Genomic DNA, 16,706 nt, shown 5'->3' on the forward strand with positions numbered 1-16,706 from the left:
ATATAACAATCTGAACAAGGGAAAGGAAAAAAAATTGCCCTGGGTGACCATGAAACTGACAAGACTCCCCAAAATGGCTTCCAGCTTTCAGTTTGTCATGCAGAGCTGTCTCCCCTTCACTCTCCCAACCCTCTCCCCCGTTTATAATCATCGTTCAAAGTGGTGAAAGGCCTAATTGCCCCGAGCAGTGTGGTCAATCTTCCTGGAGATTTAGCTGCCTGCTTTCATCTGGCAGCCTGGGAGGGAACTCAGTATTTCCCTCCAGGCAATCTATATGGTCTAGCAGTTCACTGCGGAAAGTGGTGCCTTATCGATTTCTGCCATAGCTTCCATGGCTGACTCAAGGATCAGAGGCTCTGACAATGACTAACAAGTTTAAACCATTAGTCCCATTTGTAACTACTCAGCGAAAGGCTTGTCAGTCACTGCGTACCATATACTGCAGCTTTTAGCAGATTTCTAATCCCATTCATTTTGCCACAATGACCCCTGTAGTTAATGGGGGTTATCGGAAAACTATTTTTTCCCTTCAAAAGTGATGCCTTTTTTCTCCTTCTTCTTCTTTTAGGAACATAAAAGCCATCTCGGTTCTGATGTTTCAAAATAGTGACGCAGGAAATGATCAGTGTCCCTCTTAGGAGAAAACCTGTATCCTGGTGTAGGGTACGATATGTCTGATCCTGAAAACGCAGAGTCAGGTGGCAGAGAGTGATTCATCAGAAGCATCCTCCCTGCCTTACCCGTCTTACTGTTATAGAGGTTTGTCTTAACACCCGTTTTCTCCTCCCTCTGACCTAGAAGTGGATCATTTTCCTGTGAGAAACTTCTCTCTTTCTGGATAACTAACCACTCCACGGGCTAAAGCCTGTTACTTAAAGTGTGGTCCCCTGAATCAGCATCACCCAAGAGCTCGTTATAAATGCACAATTTCAAGTCTAGCCTTAGACATTCTGAGTTGCAATCTGTGTTCTAACCAAATTCCCAGGTGATGCCTATGCATTTGAAGGCTTGAGAATCACTGGTCTAAAGAAGCTATGTTTTTTCACTTCTACATTAAATACAGCAAAATTTAACATTTCCACTGTATATTAGGTATTTTTAAGAAAAAAAATGAGTTTTTCTGCATAATAGTTCCAGTGATATTCTCCTTGTAGCTCTGACAATCGAATGTTTTCATCTTCATATCCACAGTAGCTAATCCAGTACCTGGTGGGTAAGTACAAGATAAATAGTTGTTGGACTATTCATGAACATCTGTCAAATTCACAAGAACGAACAAATGAATGAGAATGAAGAAAGAAATGTGATGTGTCTCTCAGTGATACAAAGAGCCAGGACTGATGAAAAATGAGAAAGCTAGCTCAGAGGACAAGCCTCTCCATTCATTTTTTATGGATATTTAATAGTTACATATATTTGGGGCGTACATATGATATTTTGATACCCGTATACAATGTGCAATGATCAAATCAGGGTAATTGGAATATCCATCACCTCAAACATTATTCTTTCTGTTGAGGATATTATAACTTTTCTATTTTGAAATATACAATAAATTGTTAACAATAATTTCCCTGCCACACTTTTGAATACTAGAACTTATTTCTTCTAAATATGTTTATACCTACCCATCAACCAACTTCTCTTCATGCCCTTCTCCACACACCCTTCTTCCCAGCCTCTGATAACCATCATTCTATTCTCAATCGTCATGAGATCCACTTTTTAGCTCCCTCCTATGAGTGAGAACATGCAGTATTTGTTTTGCTGTGCCTGGTTTATCGTCCTTAACGTAAGGACCTCTAGCTCCATCTGTGTTGCTGCAAATGACAGGATTTCGCTCTTGTTTACAGCTGAATAATATTCCATTATGTATATGTACCACATTATCTTTATCCATTTATCCACTGATGGACACGTAGGTTGCTTCTAAATTTTGGCTATTGTAAATAGTGCTGTGATAAGCATGGGAGTGCAGGTATCTCTTAGATACCCAGATTTTCTTTCTTTTGGATATATGCCCAGCAGTGGGAATGCTGGATCATATAGTAATTCTATTTTCAGTTTTTTGAGAGTCTATTCATTTTTTTATTGTCTTAACTAAATGCTCACACCACCAAGTTGATCCCGCCCTAAGAATGGATTGAGACAATGCGGTAGGTGGGGCTTTTCCTAGAGCATCTCTTCCTTTCCACGTCTTGGTCATTCTCCTCCCATTTCTGCTGCTTATTCTCTCTCCTCTCTCCTCTCACCATCATACTGAGTCTCTCTTATGTTTGTTTGTTCTGATCATCAGTCTCCACCTCTTAAAATCCTGTGCTCAGTCAGGTTAGACTAAAGCATCTGAAAACCAACACACTAAAATGGAAGTGATGATTAAGAAGAGACTACTACGTTGAGGGCTACTTCTTGACAACCTGGAAATCATACCACCTAAGCAGTCTATTTTATCTAGGGGGCAGATCAGCTCTATTGCTGCCAAATTAACACCAGAAAAAGGCAAAGTAACTTTCCTACATGACGTTTGTGGAAGAGATTTCCTTATGTAGCTGCTTCTTGTCTAAGCCCAGCCCCTCCAATTCCCAAGGAATGTGTTTACATAATGTGACCGCCTTGGTTCATGGACATAGGTCTTTATTGTTTAGACACTGGTCATCAAAAAGCATTTGTGGGGAAGACTTGCTTCCATCTTATCTCAAAAATATTAAAACATCTAAATTTAAATGCAGGGCAAATTTGATGGGAAAGTTAAAGACCACAGTCATCTTTATCAAAGAGAATCTTCATGCTGAATTTTTTTTTAAGCCTAAGACAAGGACTTGGGAAATAAAATTATCTTCTTCCAGTGATTACCTTTGGAAACAGTTATTTCTGGAGCTTTCATCTATGAACTGCCATGTTGTGACTACTTAATTGCTGCCTGAAAAACAGAAAGCTGATTATGTGTTTTTTGTTTTAAGTTAATCCTTTGACATTTTGAATAGTTACAAAGATAGGTTGTTTTGTGAGTTGCTAGCAGGAACCAGCAGGAAATTATTTCATTCAGGGGCAGACGGTGCTGGTGACTATACAAAAAGGGCTGGGTTGATGGCAGGGCAAGAGTAGACAAGTACACACACGCACAGAAGCTAAGGATGCTCCAATTCTGTGTTGTCTGAATTCTCAGCCTGAATCTGTATACCTTAAATAAATTATTCATAGATTTCCCACATCCAAGTTAAAAAGTGCCTTCAGAGTCAGGGTCTCCTCCCCACAACCCACCCACTATGAGTTTTAATATGTAATTGGAGAACATGTAAAATAAATGGAAATGTCATTTGGCTGATAACAAAAGACTGAAATCATAACGGATTATTGAGCGGCATCTTGTGGTCCAAAGTGAGTATGACACTTACGGAAAGTCAGTTGGCTTGCTGGCATGCCACTCCAAAATGTGTTAACGTCACCTCGTATCTGGCTTTTGATAACGCTAATAAGGGGCTGTGCAAGGTTATCAATGCACCCTTATCATTATGCCACCTTAAAATATTTTTGTGAATGAGCATATTAACTTATAATTAATCATCATGCATTAATGTAAATGTATCCATGTCGGCACGTTTAATCAGCGCTCTTTCTCTTTCATATTTTAATAACAGAGCACTAAAGGAGACTTACAAGATATAAAGTAACAAAAGCAGTGTTTATAATCTAAGCCACTTCAGCAGAATTTAAAAATTAAGTGTTTTTCTATGAGATAAAATATGAAACCATTCAGTCATTTACTAAGTAAAATCCACTTTCTCTATATTCTGCAAAACCATAGGAAAAGAAGAAACGACCCTTTGTTGGTATCTTTCTTCTCTGTGTCCCATAGAATCATGTGGATTTTGACTATGAAATAAGTTAATGGACCTTCATAAACAGAGAGACAGAATCCAGAGACATAGCAACTATATATCCAATAGGCTTTTTTTTTTTTTTTTTCTCCTGAGTCAGGCTCTTGCTCTGTCACACAGACTGGAGTGCAGTGGTGTGATCATGGCTCACATGTACCCTCTAACTCCTGGGCTCAAGTGATCCTTCCACCTCAGCCTCCTGGGTAGCTAGCTTCAGGCATGCACTGCTGTTCCTGGTTGATCTTTAAAGGTTTTTGAGACAAGGTCTCGCTACATTGCCCAGGCTGGTCTCAAACAACTGGCTTCCAGAGATCTTCCTACCTCGGCCTGCCAAGACACTGGAATTATAAGTATGAGCCACTGCACCTGCCATCTGCAGGTGTTATTTTTATAAGACAGTAAGACAGCCAGCTGACTGCCAGTTCAATTTTCAAAACTCTATTCAATATTTTAAAATTTCTCATTGTAGACATGATTTGGCCACCATGGCATCATAAACAAACAAAAAAAAATACCTAAACAAAGGCAGAGTATGAGCTATCAAGTCAAAACTCGGATATCAAAAACTGCTGAAGGCATTCAGTAATTCTAATAAATTCTATATTATTTCTATCTCAAAATATTAATGTGTGGGTCAAAAATCCCAGTATATGCTGGGAAAGCATTATTGCTTTTCACCAACCTACTGTAACAAATTGCTTATGCTTTCTGGCACTTTAATTGTTCTTCTGAATAAAAAGAGGGCTTTATATCACTAATACATCATATTATTTTAAATTTTGTAAGCTCTGACATTAAAAGTGCTACTGAAAACAAAAGACATCTGCGTAAACAAATTTGCTGTATGTATCAGATATCTAAACAGGGGGAAAACATTCAAATATGTAAAGCAGAAAGAATTTAGTACAGGGAATTGGTTACACTGGTGATAGAAGAACTGAGAAGCTCAGTGACAAATGTGGGACAGTGAAGCAACCCAGAGATTAGCAACAACAGGAAGCCAATACCACCCCTTCTTTTTTATTTTTATTATTTATTTATTTATTTATTTAAGACAGAGTCTCACTCTGTCACCCAGGCTGGAGTACAGTGGTGTGATCTCGGCTTACTGCAACCTCTGCCTTCTGCGTTCAAGCAATCTTCCTGCCTCAGCCTCCTAAGTAGCTGGGATTACAGGCACACGCCACCATGCCTGGCTAATTTTTCTATTTTTAGTAGAGATGGGCTTTCACCATGTTGGCCAGGCTGGTCTCGAACTCCTGACCTTGTGATCCACCTGCCTCAGCCTCCTAAAAGTGCTGGGATTATAGGAGCGAGCTACCACACCTGGCCACCACCCCTTCAATGGAGGGACAACTGGAGGAGGCAAGGGAAGAGATATTCCCCAGGCCACAGAAGAAAAGATGAAAAACCATGACTTCCTCCTTCCACCAATCCTCCGAGCTCTCTTCAGTGCTTCCCACTGGCTAAACACAGCTGGAAAAAAGCATGTTAACTAGTGACTCTCCAAAAAGAAAAAAAAAAAAAAAAAAAAAAAAACAAGCCCTGATTCGTAGCATTTGCTGATTTCCATGGCATAAATACTCTCACCTGGCCAATTTCAAGCTACTGCTTGTATGGTCCCTGAATGTGAAGTTGAGGAGAGATGCACAATGACAGCACACTGTTACGTAGTGTTTCCCACACATATGGATATACCATAACCTCTAGAGCAGAGACAGTCAAAAGAAGGGTGGCAAAATAATTAGGAAATGACAAATTTGGAATAGATATTACCACTGCTTTTTAATATACAACAGCTTATTTAACGTAAGTTTAGATAACTTAATTTTAATGGTGATATTAACCGGTGTGAACAACCAGTTCACAGGATCTCTGAATATTTGTCAATTGGCTCTCACACACTGAAAAGAGCCAGCTCCTGCAAACCCTGTCAGCTAACAAGGAACCCTAGAAAAAGTCGTCTAAAAGTGGTCCATCCAATACAATGCAGAACAGAGCAGGGAAGAGCATGGAATAAAGCTGAGGGCAAAAAGATCCAGAAATGGTGCATTATGAATCAGCACACACCAAAGACTACTTAAGTCCATCCAACAAGAAGGCACTGAGTATCTCTATAACTAACTTCCTGCTAAACCCTGGTTAGATGGATCATAATTGGGTTCACAAAATACTTACTAGGAGAAATACGTGCCTATGGGTTGATCCCACTGGTCATTTACAATTATTTTGTCAGTTTTGTTTTTTCTACTGTCTTTTGAAGATGATAATCTTCAGAGCATCACATATTAAGAAGTAGAAAGTGTCCCAGTAATTTCTGCACTAATGAAATTTTGATTGATTTCTCTATCACGTTTTTTGGCAAATTGATTCATCATGATGAGTTTGTGATGAGCTGCCCAGCGACAGAAAGAATTCAGAAATGTTTAGAGAAACAAAGAGTTTGTTTGGGTACGGTTTGTTTTCTCTTTTGCGAACTTTGGGCACTTAGCCTCCCAGAGCCTCAGTTTCCTCATTTATAAAATGAGAAAAGAAGGGGTTTAATTAGATAATCTCTGTGGTGGTGTCTGACAGTTATGCTCCGTGACTTCATTATGGTGTGTGTGAATTCAGGATGAATATTTTATTCTATTTCTTTTCCCTTTTTAAAAAATTCCTCTCACCTACCCACTGTATTTGGCATATATCAGTCCTTTTGATCAAAAGCATAAGCCGAGTGGACATAAAAAAATAGGAAAAGCAAGGAAAGATGAGTGAGCAGTTCCAATGACAATCAGGAATCTTTTGTAAGTGGCTGCATCTTGGGAAAGCCTGATCCAGCTTATTTTCTGGGAACTAATGATCAGCTGAGATGAGTTGCTGATAGGCCGCAAAGGCAAGGACCATTAACACTTGATTGTCACTAATTCTGAGTCAATGTCCCATTTCAAAGTCATTAGTGCTATTAAAAACTGCAACAGTGCATACAAAGAAAAAAGAAAGAGAGAAAGCATTAGTATATTCTTAAGATTAACATATTACTACTGAAATACAAAAGAAATTTTCAAGAAAGACTTAATGTAATAAATGCCTATTCAGAGATTTCTTTGTGTAAATTTTATATTAAGCATTATATGAGATATAAAAATAGAAAAAAAAAACAGAAAAAAATAGAAAATACTTCCTCTACCATTAAAAAGTTTAGATTCTATACAATATTATGTTCCTATGGATTTGTACTTATTTGGCATTGATGATCTTATAAAAACTTCCCATTTCTTTTTTTGTAAATTGCATCACATAAGCCACTGGCCTCAAAAGCCTTTCAGAGCATGTTTCATAATCCACTTAAATCTATATATTCTTCCTGTCCTACAGGAAATACAAGTTTGGTTACCTGCCAAGTGCCAGTCATGAGCTAACAAAGCTAACCATCCAATGGGGGCAAATAAGTAAGAATTGCATTGAGTGTTACAAAAAGGAAAAAGCAGGTGACAATTATAGGAGTGAATGGAAAGTCCACTAATTCAAATTTGAGGGGTCTGAAATCGCTTCCATGGTAGTCATCTGCTATTTTTGCCTGCCCAGCATCTTTATCCCTCTGAGCCATAGCCCCAATTTATCCTTGAAAACTCTCTTATTTCATGGCAGTTGGGGAACTCTTCCCATTAACTGCTGACGGCAGCCCTCTGCTCAAGGGGTGGATCTGTGATCCAAGCTACACCAACTATGAGGCATTTTCTCCAAGAAAAGGGAATATTAATCCTGAGTAGTACAATCCAAGATCAAAAACAGCTAGAGTTCTTCCAATGGCAGAACCTTGAAGAGACATATGTTGGGTCCTACTTCAATTCCTGAAGCAGCCCTCATTTCTCTCTCTCCCAAGTCTGTGAGTTTTTAGCTTTTTGTTTCTTTGTGCTACTCTGTGTCCTTCCAAACAATTCTTTCTCAGTATGATAAGCCAGAGTCTGTTGCTCTTGCTTGCACCCTGTTACTCTAATAGATACTTATTCCCAGTGGAAACTCTAAGATAAGACCAAGAGATATTGCTGCCTTAGTAAAGCTGGGGGTGGTAGTGGTAGCGTTGGTAACTTTACAAAGCTGAAAGAAAATCTTTCTGGTTCGAATATAAAGCACGAGATGGAATTTCATGAGAAAAGACAAGAGTATCCAGAAAATGAATCACACAGGGCTTTTTAAACATGTTGAAGCCAAAGGGAAACCATTGAAAATATTTGTAAAGAAAAATATTTTAGAAAGACTGCTATGATGTCAACATGGAAAATAGAAGGCATTAGACTAGTGATGGGAAACCAGCAAGACAACTGTTTTAATAATCCATTCCAGAAATGATAATGGCTTGACTTAGGGTGGTGGGAATGGAAATACAGAGGGTAGCTAGATGTCCAGGAAATTGAGGAGCTTGACTCAACGGGACATGGAGATTGAGTGGATGCTGAGGTCAGGAATAGGAAGAAGTCAAAGATAACTTCCTGACTTGAGTTTTAGCTGACTCAATAGGTAATTGTCCCATTCACTGACACTGAAATAGAGAAAATAAAAAGATCCTGGTTTTCTAAAGAAAACAACCAATTTCTTATTTTAACAGCCAAACAGATATGTCAGGTAGGTAGACAGATATGTAAATTTGATTCTCAGGAGCAGTCTGAGTAGAAGATATAGGTTTGAATTTAGGAATAATCAATATATAGTTGAAAGCAGAGCTAAGGCTGTAAATGCAATCGCCTGAGGAGAGTACATAGAGTAAGCAAAGATGATAACCCAGAACAGATTCCCCGTGATATACAAACATTTTAGGGATAGAAGAAACAAGAACCTGGGATAGCCGTAAAACTCAGAGAAAAACTAAAAGACTACAATGTTATGGAGGCTAATTTTTTTTTAATTTCCACAAGAAAGATACAGATAATGCTGCCAATAAAGAAACATAAAGATTAAGAATCATCATTAGACTTAGCAAAGAGGCTATTAGGGACATTAGTCAGAGCACTGGGACAGAAACTGGACTGCAGTAGGTTGAGAAGTGAGTGGATGAAACAGAGACCGAAGTGTAGACAATATTTTTAGAAAGTGTAGCTACAAATGGGATGTAAAAAGAGAGAGCTGAACAAAAATGGGAGCAGGGAAGAAAGATTTAAAGGAATGTGCTTTAAAGGAAAGATAAACATATCACGAGTAGGTTGAAATGTTGGAGAAAAAATAACAAATTGAGATGAAGTGGTGACAAATGAGAGAGGAGTAGTAATCAATGAACTGAAATCTCTTTAAAAGTTGAATGGCATGAGGTCCAGAACTCAGATGAAAGGAATACCCTCAAACAGAAGTAGCAGACATTTTTCATCAAGAAGGAAGGAAGAAAATCGTAGAGTTTAATTTGTAGGCTTCAATGTGGAATATTGAAGAAACTCCTGTCTAATGGCCTCTAATTTCTCTTCAAATTAGCAAGAAAGTCATCTTCTGAGAGTCAGTGTTTTAGTCCATTTTGTGCTGCTATAACAGAATAGCTGAGACTGGGTAATTTATAAAGAAATTTATTTCTCTCAGTTCTGGAGGCTGGAAAGTCCAAGATCAAGAAGCTGGCATCTTGTGAGGGCTCTCTCACTGCATCCTCACATAGCAGAAGATAAAAGGGCAAGAGAGAACCCACTCCTGCAAGCCCTATTTACAGCAGCACGAATCGATTCATGAAAACAAAGCCCTTATGACCTCAACACTTCCCAAAAGGCCCCATTTCCCAACAATTAAGTTCCCAGCACATAGAATTTTGGGGACACATTTAGACCACAGCATATTGCTCCTGGCCTCAAAAAGTCATGTCTTTCTCAAGTGTCATTTCTTCCCAATAGCCCCAAATGTCTTTACTCATTTCTGCATCCAATTTTCCTCCAGTTGGTAGCATGTGAAATAAAAAAGTTATGTGCTCTCAAATTACAACAGTGGGACAAGCATAGCATACACATTCCTGTTCCAGAGGGAGAAATTTTTTAAAAAGAGGAAGAAGAAAGGAGTAACTTCCTAAGCAAGCCCAAAACCCAACAGGGCAAGCAACATTAAATCTTAGGATCCTGAGAATAATGTTCTTTGAATCCATCTCACCTTCTGGACACAATGGGGCAGAGGTTTGGTCCCCAAGGTCCCAACTCCACCTCCATGGCTTTGCTAGGTGCAGGCCACATTTTAGTTCTAACACATTGAAATCACAAGCCTGTGGCTCTCTCAGGCTGACACTCACTGCATGCAATGGCACTACAGTTCCAGAGTAACAGGAGCAGCCAGCTTTCATGGCTCTACTAGGCATTGTCCTAGTGGGGACTCTGCAGCAGCTTCACCCATGCCTGCGCCATAAGGCTGTCTGAGATATCCTTTGAAAGCTAGGTAGAGGAAGCTATGCCTCCACAGCTTTTGCACTCTGCATGCCTACAGAGTTACCACCACATGGCTGCCTCCAAGGCTCACTGCTTGTGCCTTCTGGAGTGGTGATTTAAGCCACACCTGGACCCACTTGAGCCATAGCTGGGGCATCTGGGGAGCACTATGCTGAAAACTGGGGAGCAGAGACCCAATGCAGCCCTGAGTAGTGAGCCTTAAGTTTCTATAAGCACTCTGAGCCCCTCCCTTTAAATCATCCTACCCTCAAGTCCCCAGCTCTTTAGGCCTGAGATGGGCATGGAGACCCCAGATCTTTTCAAAATGCCTTTGGGGTCATTATTCCATTGTCTTGAAGAATAGTACCTGGCTTCCTTCTAATCATACTAATCAAACCACAGCACATGATTTGTTTCTATAAAATTACTGATTATGTCCACATTCAAAGACTCTGTGAGAATATAATTTTTGATTCCAGTTCTTTTTCTTCTTGTTTCTGCAGTCTGAGCCTTTACCCCATAGCATCCTTTTCGTCTGTGGGATCAATCAAGAAGCAACAAGAAATAAAATGGTGCAATATAAGCAATCAAGGACAGCCCCTCAGTGTGAGCCTTCTCTTGTCTTTGAGTTTCTCTAGCTTTGTCCTGCAGTAATTTAGGAAGAAGATTTTCACCAGCAAAGGAATGTTACTGAAGATTGGTTTTTCTTCTATTTATTGTTTCCCTATGTAGGCTTCTGATAAAGAGGAATCAGTATAATAGCAAGGAATGGGCATTGATTCCATTGCAATATAAGAATTAAATAATTCACTCATTTAAGAAATATTTGTTGTGTGCCTACTAGGTGCCAGGCACTTTTCTAGGCATAAGGGCTAATAAATAAGACAAAGTTCTTGCCCCCATGGAGCTTATATGGTTGGCAGCCAAACAGCAATCATGTAAATAACTAAAACAGTTTCCAGTAGTGGTAAGAGCCATGAAAAAAAAAATTGTTACCATAAAAAAGAACAAGTGAAGAGGAAAGAGGGGATTATTTTGATAGAGTGGTCAGGACGGATTTCTCTGAAAAGGTGATTTTGGAGCTGACACCTGAACTGTAAGAAGAAAGGGATCATTCAAAGCTCTAGACCTTAAGAGTTTACAGAGAGATCTTTGCTGACAGCTGGTGCCAAGTCTTCAAGCAAGATGGACTCATCTTGTTCGAGTTAGAGGGGCAAAAATGAAGCTGCAGAGGAAAGAAAGGGCAGATCATGTTAACTCTTGAAAGTTAGAATAAGGAGCGTATATTTCTTGCTTATTAAAATAAGCAGTCAATGGAGGATTTAAGTAGGGAAGCAATGTCATCTGATTCACTTATCACTACTATATAAAAAACTAAGTCTCCATCCTGAAATCTGAGCACCTCCTATGCTTCAAAGGGTAAGACAAAACATATTAAAGAGTCTTAATCAGTCAACCTGCTTCTTGCACTTTATGTGCTAGGAATTTTCATTGTTTTGAAAAGTGAAAACTTTGAACAATTGCATTCTGTATTTCTCACCATTCATTTTATCCCAACTATTCAGTATAATTGTGATTAAGCCTTTTGCCAAGTCCACCTAAATCACTGGATAAACTCAAGGAATTGTAATTTTTTTTATCATGACAGCCATCAAGGTTGTTTACAAACTCAGATTTTCACCACGAAAAAGATCAAGAGCCTGGTAAGGATACTGTAAATTTCACTCAGTATTCTTCTTTATTTGAAAAATTTGAATTCTGAACTATTATGCTTCTTGAAATCCTTGTTAATTAATATTAGACTTACTCATTTTCATTTAGTTTTTAGAGGTCCAATATTTAAACTATAACACCTAATGAGTAATTAGAATTTTGAGGTATTACATTGAATAGTTATTAAGAATCTAAAATTCATAAACCACTACATTAACACAATTCTAATATAATCTTATAAAAATAGAATGAAAACCAATGACTGCAAAATCCTTGTGATCATATTGTTAAACTTTAATATAAAATAAAAAATCAATGCCGTTGCAGCTTTTCAGGTCCAACATTTTGATTAATGACTTGCGGGAAGGCATTCATGTCAGTCTGATCCAATCTGTACATGAAATGAAACTGAAAAAATAAATACTAACTTGACAATTCTCAAAGCCGAGCAATGGACATGAGTGATGGACCAAATATTTTCAGACAGAAATTAGTAAGACCATAAAAGGATAGGATGGGGAAGATGTGTCTCAATCAACAGCCACTACACAAAGCTAAATACTGTACAAAGCTAAAGCTCAGCTGTAAGCCCAGTGGGTTAATATCATTTTAACATGAAGTTAGCAGAAGTATTTCAGTGTCTCAAATAAGGAAGCAAGTGATCTTCTATAATTCACCAATTCAGTCATGAGGACTAAGGGGTGATGATCGCAAACTGAAACGCATGCAGATGAGATCTATAGTTTGGCAAGAAGTCATATGAGGAAATACAAAGACAATTGATGACACTGGGCTGAAAGGAAAAAGAAGTGAGAAGAACTGAATAGTGGCCCTTTGAAATGCTACAGAATTCCCATGTAGGAGTCAACAAGAAGAGGAATAAAATTTCTTTTGATGCAGCCTTGGATGGAGTCCTATGACCAGTGAGTGGAAGTTATAAAGAGATGGATTATGAGCCAATGTAAGCAAAAACTTTCTAACAGTTAGATATGGTATAAAATAGATGGTTTCCTCAGTCCCTAGGTAGTTCTCTGTCACATGGATCATTCCAGGCATGCAGAGTTGAGGATACTGTTTGGGTTAGGATGGGATCAAATGTTAAGATCCTTTTCGATCTCAAGGTTTTACATATGCTATTAGAGCTTAGTTGTTAACATAATAGCAATGTGTGTTAAGAACAAGATCCTCCAGACACTACAGTATTTGCTGAATATTTATTGCAGAAGGTAGAAATTGAAAGGCAGTTCCAGTTATGTTGCAAAAACCACCAGAGAACATAACTTTCATATTATTTCTCCATGCGTCCTTTGAGAAATTGTTAAATGCCTCCACAACGATGAAAGTCACACAGGTGATGTTTCTGAAAACTAAGCAATGAGTGTGAGTATTGTTCCTTCATAGAGATGTTTCCATCCCTCATCACAAGCCTAATAGCTCTTGGGAGATAACTGGTTTATACTAGGAAGATTCAGGGTCCAAAGAATTGAAACCACTAAACAAGTTAAGTACAGGTGTTATCAACAGAATTCCCAAAGACAATCTGAGCCATTCCAATGAATTTAGTCACTGAATTGATTTATTTGTAACCCATCATTATACATTTGCTTTCAGGTAAGAAAATAAGATTTTGAGCACTTACTCAAAAAGATGCCTTTTAACCATGGACTGACTAATCATAAAATCAAGGTGAATAGTGGAGTACATTTGAAGCTAAGGACCTTGTCATAAAAGATCTAGCATTCAAATGAACCTGGTTAATCAATCTCTAAAGCAGCATTTCCTAAACTGTGAAATCAATATTCACAGAAGAAGAGAAAAAGATTAATTGGTTAAAACCAAAGGTCTGGAAACACTGTGCTAATATGATGCTAAACTGGCTTCTCTACTGAAGGACTTCTCGGAGCTTTTCATGTTTCCTGTGAATTTCCAAGAAAGTCTATGCTATGCAGGAAATATATTCTATGTTTAGAACAAGGCACTTCAAGACACAACAGTTACGCTTCTAGGAAACAGTGTCAGAAAGTAGAGAATAGAATGCAGTTCTGCTTATGTTGCATAAATAATCAGAAATCATGTATAACAAGTGGTGGGCTGGTAAACTTTTAACAACCAGTTCTGTGGGTGGAAAATACATGCAAATATATACATATATACATACATACATAACTTTATCATAAATGTTTTTCATATAAATGGTATTAGCACACAATTAACAAATACTATAAAATATACAACACTGTTATAAATTTCATATGGCCAGTGAATTCTCTCAGAATACGTTCTTGGTTTTTTGCCTGACTCATAGCTGTAACCACTTTATGGTCACAAATTAATAAACAGGTGTATCTCTAACATAAATGTTGGCTGATATTTTTGCCTATTTTAATGAGTAAGACAAAAGTGAAACAACAAAGACATATGTCAGATCATTGTTGAGCAATTTCCTTGTTAAATCAGACACTAGTTTTGAACACTGGAAAACTATATTTTCTCAATATTCTGTGTTTTGTACAATGTAATGGCTACATAAGCAAGAAATTATTAAGTTTGATTTGCATTATTAACATTTCCTTCAAGACATTCTTCAGTCTGTACAATTGGCAAAACAATAAATCCCATCACCAATTTATAATGTCTTCTAATTTCTATGATGTAAATATTCTCACGATGCTCAATTTCAGACTATCAACATGATATCACTGGAAGCAGGGCTGAAAAGATTTACAGCAGCACACTATTATATAGTGTTTCTACCACATAGATATAATATTGATATAGTATTAATAGATATAATATTAATAACTTCAGGGCATAGTTACAAGATGTAGTAAGAAAAAAAGGAAGAAATAAGTTTTGAAATTTTATCACTTTTGTTTTAAATATGATTTATTTAATTGTAAGTTTATAAAATTTATTATTTAACAATGGCTATGTAATAACTACCAGCTTATTGAATTCTTGAATATTTAACAATCAGCATTTGTTATCTAGTGTGAGCTGGTTCCAGCATATCACTCATGTGACCAGAAAATTATTTTGTCTCTAAGGAAGCCTTCATGAGATATATAGACCAAGGTCCCTAACCCTCTATAGCTTTCACACTTCACACTTAGCCTCTCTCCCTTTCTCTCTGTCTCTCTTTCTCTACATATATAGGTATATATATGTACCTCCAAGATATATATAGAGTTATTTTTTAAAGTAATAATTTTCTTTCATATTCCTATTAGAACTTTGTTAAACGTAGCTCTTGGCATACAAAAATAGCCTTTACAGTTTAAAATACCTATTGAATTGCTCATTTTATGCTTCAGCTAATGTTTACATTATAAAGAACTGAATATATTAAAAGAAAATGTTCATACAATAGAGAGTATACAAAAACACACTAATCAGATTCACATGTAAACCATATTTACAAAACATATTTATCTTGAAAATTCTAGGGTTTCTGGTTTAGACAAAAGTAAGAATCACTTGGGCAGCAGCAGTTGCTTAAACCAGTAACAAAAGAGAGCCATTCAAAATTCCCTTTGAAAAAAAAGGGGAAAAAATGTCTTGGGTTTCTTGCTGGGGTTCTGGTGTTGCGTAATTGGTTTATTTGAAGATTAGATTAATGTTGCTGGTAATTCATTTCTAAATTGAGATTATGTTGGTAGAAAGAAATCTAGGCAATGGGGAAAAACATGGAGAAAAACTTCCTTCCGGATGGTCATGTCTCGTTGCTTTGGCTGGGGAAGTTGCACCAAGAAAGTTTTTGGGGAAAAGCAACCTTGGAGTGTGGGAAAAGCAGGATCCACATGTATTCTGGGAGGAGGGGACTACAAACAATCCCCTCCCCATGAACAGTATCCTTGGATCCACTGTCCCTACTAGACCTCATGGTGGAGTGGGAGATAAGTAAACACATCCCGGAAGCAAAGATGAAAGCCTGAATGAAGGAGAGAGAAGCCTTTCTTTCAGGAGACCAGCTCATTTACTGATGAGGAACCAGAGGCAAAATGCTTGCTAGTGAATGTGCTATTTGGAAAAAGCACTCATGGACTTTTCTGTCTTCTTCATGCTTAATAACATCAACTCATCTTTTTCTGAGCATTTGGATTTCTCTTTTTTCCAGTTATTTTTCAAGAGAATTTATTTCATGCTGAAGTACAAAGTTGATTATATCCAGGTTTCCATAAGCTTCCTCCAGACTTGGAGCTTTTGATGGCTCTCTCTCGAGGCTGGCATCAGTTAACGATGATTCTGGTCCTTTATACTCTTTTCTTTTTTAAATAAGGCTAAGCTTGTCAAGAATTTTACATTTTTCTTTGATGTGTTCAGCAAGTTTTATAGGCAAGCTGTTTTCCTCTTCTTAAATAACATCCTATGTTTAACGGATCTAAAAACTTCTGAACAAGAGAATTATAAATAGTGCAATGATTGCTGCACCTAACCACTACCTCCCAGAGCCCTCTGCCATATCTTTAGGCAACCCTACTGTTTTCATCTGTTTTGTGCTGCTATAACAGAATACTTGAGACTGGGTAATTTATAATGAACAAAAATGTATTGGCTCACAATTCTGGAGGCTGGGAAGTACAACATCTAGGCACCTAGCATCTGCTGAGGGCCTTCTTGCTGTGTCATCACATGGCAGAAGGCAAGAAGGCAAGAGAGAATTAAAAAGGGCTAAACTTGTCCTTTTATAATAGTAACAATCCCAGCTATGAGGGTGGCGCTCTCATAGCCTAAACACCTCTTAATGGCC

This window comes from Mandrillus leucophaeus, unplaced genomic scaffold, assembly GCF_000951045.1.
Source record: "Mandrillus leucophaeus isolate KB7577 unplaced genomic scaffold, Mleu.le_1.0 Scaffold260, whole genome shotgun sequence".
Classification (NCBI taxonomy): Eukaryota; Metazoa; Chordata; class Mammalia; order Primates; family Cercopithecidae; genus Mandrillus; species Mandrillus leucophaeus.